This window comes from Oxyura jamaicensis, chromosome Z (genome assembly GCF_011077185.1).
Source record: "Oxyura jamaicensis isolate SHBP4307 breed ruddy duck chromosome Z, BPBGC_Ojam_1.0, whole genome shotgun sequence".
Classification (NCBI taxonomy): Eukaryota; Metazoa; Chordata; class Aves; order Anseriformes; family Anatidae; genus Oxyura; species Oxyura jamaicensis.
The window spans coordinates 61,299,975-61,305,018 of NC_048926.1; positions in this window are offsets into that span (position 1 = coordinate 61,299,975).

Here is a 5,044-nt window from a genome sequence, read left to right on the forward strand (position 1 = left end):
CCCCCCCCTACTTGGCGGGGGGTGAGGGTGGTCCACCTGTGAGTTTGAATTGATACAGACATCTATATTCTATAATTTCTCCCCCTCAGGCAGAAAGCTAAGCCCTGATCTCACGGGTGCCTGTGCATTTGCTTAGCTTTGCATGCGTCAGCCGTCCCACTGAGGATCACACAAATTTTGCATGTGTAAATTCGGGAATATGTATGTTTTTCTGATGATACCCGGCTTGCACTCTTTGCATAAGAGAAGGGTACGAGGCGATTCCTCCCTTGACAAACCCTACTAGTTACGTAGGAAAGTCGCACAGGGAATTATACCTCTGCATTTAAACACCTGCCCTAAATAAAACCCTGATGCTCCCAGGTGATAATCTCTCTAATTTCCTTTTTTTTTTTTAAGTGCAGGTTGTGTGTAAACATGCACAGAGAGGTCCTGGGATCTCTTCAGCCATCCTGTAGCTGAAAAAGCAGTATTTTCCACGAGCGCTGTGACAATCAGACCAAAAGACAAATTTGTTAGGCAAACGCTTGTGTAAACAGTATTATACATGTTTGTAAAAATGTAGCCTTCTGAGCAACTTCCAGAATATGAAGTATTGCAAAAGCTTAAAAATTCAAGCTCCTAATCTTGTTTGTTAGACTATACGTGCCCGGCGAGAATGTCATCCATACAGCACAAGAAATTTAGATAAATTTATTCCTGCTCTCTTCCAGGCACATTTTTCAAGCAAAGTTCTTGCATCCTCCTGACAATGGACAGTTTTTTAGGGAACAGATGGCTCCTTTTTCCCTCTCACTAGTCTATTTAGATCTATATATCATGCACGTCATGACATAAATTACCCCCTCCATCAGTTAAAGTCATTATATATGTATAAATCACTGAATAATCAAGTGAGAGGGAGGGCTCAGTGAACCCTGAATCTGTTTTAAAACCTTTAACTATAATTTAGAAGTGGTTTATATTGCTAAATCACGATCCCACACCTGAGCAGTTTAAATCAAGGTTAAAAGCAGTACAAGCGAACAATTTCATGCCTCCTGTTTTTGAAGATTGTTTTCAGGCTCCTGCACACTAGCTGATTGGCCCACAGGGAATACACAAAATGTGCACTCGTGTTCAGCTGGTGACAGTCTTTGGAGCACACAGACATTAACACATAAAATCATCTCCTGACCAACTACTGCCAGAGAGTACAGCTAGGAGCTGGTCCATCTGCAGTGCCTGAACCTAACGTTTGAGGTGAAAACCTTGGAGGGAGTCCTGGACTGAGGAAGTGAGAAAATCTGTAGGAGAGCAGAAGAGGAGAGGAGGGAATATATACTAGAAACTAGTATGAGCCTTGGGGGGTTCAAGAAAGCAAAATTTTAGAGGGGCAAAAATGTAGGGCCAAGGCTTAGGTTGGAGCTCTAGGCTACTTAAGACCAGCCCTGCCTAAGTATTTCAAGTATCAGGCCAACTCACAACTTGGGAGAATCATAAGATGGTCATTTGCTTTCCAAATCCATTGGAAAACTGAGCTTCTTTTTTTCCAAAAAAAAAAAAAAAAAACAGGTCAAGCACTGCGAAGGAATACTTGCTGACATAAACTCTCATCACACAAACACTTACGGACATGTTTAACTCAGGCATGTAAACACAGGACCAGGGCATAAAGGCATTTTTTGTCCATCGCCGATTGAATGAGATACACAGCGCAATTCACTGCAGTCACTATGATCCGGGACACCTTCGTGAGAATGATTAGTTTTAGCTGTAATCAGGTAGTTGTGATGTGGTCATACAAACTGAGAGCCACGACTTCTATTTATGAAGTGACCTACATCCATATTCTAACATGTCAGCATTAAGACTAATTGCCCCAAGGAAATTTTAGCATATCTGGTTTCTCACTTGTCTTTAAAGTTTCGCTGCCAGTAGTTGAACGTCTAGCAAGAGGCATGCTGACATTTCTTTAGCCATTGTTATTATCACTGACCTGTCACTGTAATTCCCCAGTCTATAGGAAAGTAATTCCTACATCTCATCCACGTGGCATCCTGGGGACCTGTGAAAACCTAAAGCAAGACATTGAGCACCATCTTCACTTTCTTCCTGGTGTAAAGATGTGTCTCCTGGGTTTGGCTTCCTGCTCACACACAGCAGAGAAAATCACTGTGCTCTAGTAAAACAAGTGTAAAGTGAAAATAGAAAACAGCAGCACATACTTTCTGGGCTAAATGTACAACCCTGAATGCATCTTCCATTAAAGAAATCCCTAGCAGGAGAGCCGTTCAACAGGTTCCAGCAGGGACTATGTTCTTCACAGGAAACACAAGGTGCAACTCTTTCAGCAGCATTGCTCTGCTCTGGCTTCACATGTACCCACCTGCCCATACATCACTGCCTCAGAACTGCCCTCAGTCATTTGCAGTCCCCCAAGTGAGGTTCTCCAGATGCTTGACATGCTGTTGGAAGCTATATTTATTTCTGTCTCTTCCAGCGGAGTGGAGGACTGAAGCAGGCAAAGCAAAAAGAATCATTTCCACTTACCTATTTTACAGCATTCAGACCCTGAAGTTTGATTGTGTTACAAGTGTATGAATTCACATTTCTCACTTCACTTAAGCATTTTACTTAAAACACCCTCATGAATGGTATACTCTAACAATTTCTCCAAACTATATGTTACTACTACACATCACATCTGTATACATCCACTGGGCAGGAGCAACCCAGAGTGAGTAGTGACTTGACCTTATACTCTACTCAATACACTTAGCGAGCTCTTAAACTCAGATGTAACAGCCCAGACCACTTAAATATGAGAAATGTTAAATTAAGAACTATATTCAGATCTATAAAGCAGAAATAATCCAAAAACAAGCAACAACAACAACAAAAACCTTAAAAGGACCAAAACTACTCTTGAACGGCTGATTAAATTTCTTAGCTTTTCCGTAGCAATAGACACCTTGAAGAGCTCTAAACTGACAAGCCATTGAGTAAAAATCCATTATTGTTCTTCTCCTTGCTCGTTCATCTAGAAAAGCCCATAGGAGAGTGCAGCACTGCATACACATACTTAATGATTAAGTAAGTCCTAAAATTACTGCATTTTCTGATTTTGAATAGAGAGAACATTATATTAAATGTAATTTCTCCAACCAAAATATATTTTTTCGGTATTTATTGTAAACTGTAGAGCTAAAATAAGAAATTGCACATCTCTCATATGTCTATCAAAGCAAGAAAAATTCACATCTTAAAAAAAAAAAAAAAAAAAAAAGAATTAGCTACTATTTATTCAACCTAATTTTGTGTGTGATGTGGTTTTACAGAGTCTCTGTTAAGATTTTGATGAGTTACCTCTATGCAAAGAAGAACCAGATGATCCTGTTTTATTTTGCTTCTACTTAGCTTCCTTGGCAAAACTTGAACATGTTTTAATAGTAAAGATAATTGAGAGGCGAGATGTAATAATCTAACTTATAAAAAATAAAAATAAATAATAACAAAAAAAAAAATTCTCCCCAGGACTCGAGTTCATGCCCTGACGCCCTGACAGTTTAGATTGGTACTTTGTGTCACCAGTCAGCAGAAGGACAGTCTATGGATATCTATGGATGCTCTAAAGATGGAGAAAAACACATCTTTTTCAAACAATACTATCTGAAGGATAAACTCCCACCCTTCTTAGTAAAACAGGACTGAGCAGATCCATGCTGAAACACAGAAAACACTACTGACTCTAAACTATGAAATCTTTCCTACCACATTAGAGGAGCTCCAGAAGAGTAGCTTTGTTTCTAAGTCAGAGAGCAATGATGTGCCAAAAGCTTCAGTCTCAGGGGGCTAGAGTTATGACTGTACCAAGGTACTAGATGTGCTCTGATATTCTTCTAACAGGCAGTTGTTCTGACTACATTTACTAAGGCATCTCTTATGCCAATGACAGGCTGGCCATGCTGCCTGGCAGATTACAAGGGACATGGGTAATCAGTCAGTCTGTTGTTGCTTAAGCACAATGGAAATCATGTTTGTCTGCAACTATCATCCCTTCTTCTCCTCTCCTCTGCATTCTGAATGCAAGCTGGGGGGGGGGGGGGGGGACTGCGAACAAGAGATTCTCTGTTCCGTTCCCAGAGGGATATATGACTACATTAGACCTCTACGTGTGTTGGAAATAAACCTGAGAATACACTAAACCTAAGTAATGACTTAAGCAAGCCAAACATAGGTTGAGAGATTCCCTCAGCCAGAACTCAAGGCTATTCAGGAAGCAACCAGTAAGGAGATAGTTAAAGCGACACGGGTGTCAATTAGGATGAAAATTTTAACAGGGAGTGTCTCTCACCCCCAAAAGAAAGCATTTATGGAGACAAAACATTAGTAGTGGACAAGACTACTTGTCTTGTCAGTAGTCAGCTCTGATAGATAAAACTACTGTAATAAAGTTGATTAAACTAATTGCTGTGAACCTTAATTTTAAAAAGTCAACAATTTTTACAAGTATTAGATTTTTATTCTGTCTTCTGATGTCTAAATATTACAGCCACATTCACAACTGAGCCAACCTTAAGTACAGTTTCTAAGTCAAAGCTGCAGTTCTCATATAGCTAACTCTATTTCTATCACTGTGAGATCTATACTAAAATAATGAAATCAGCTGTAGTAGTCAGCAAGATTTCAAGTTTAAAAAATCTGGAAATCCAGAGATTTTCTAATGTGGTTTGTACTAAGGATTCCCTTTCCTGGACAAACACTCCTCTTCAGTTGTTGCTTGAATGCAGAAGATGTAGTAATTGAATGGAGAACATCGCCTATGGTGAGCTACTGTAATGGGATGCTGTACGTAATCAGAAGACATCTTTATTTTTCAGTGTCTACACTTAACTATGATGATTTCATGAACAGGGTTTCAGCAGCTTCCTGCAGCTGATCATGCAAATAAAGAGTGCATCATACATCTTATAGACTCAGACACTTGGTGAGTGAAAATACAGTTTGGAACATGCCACGTAGCCTGCTGTGACTTCCCTCCAAGTTTTCTTTCTCTAGTCCG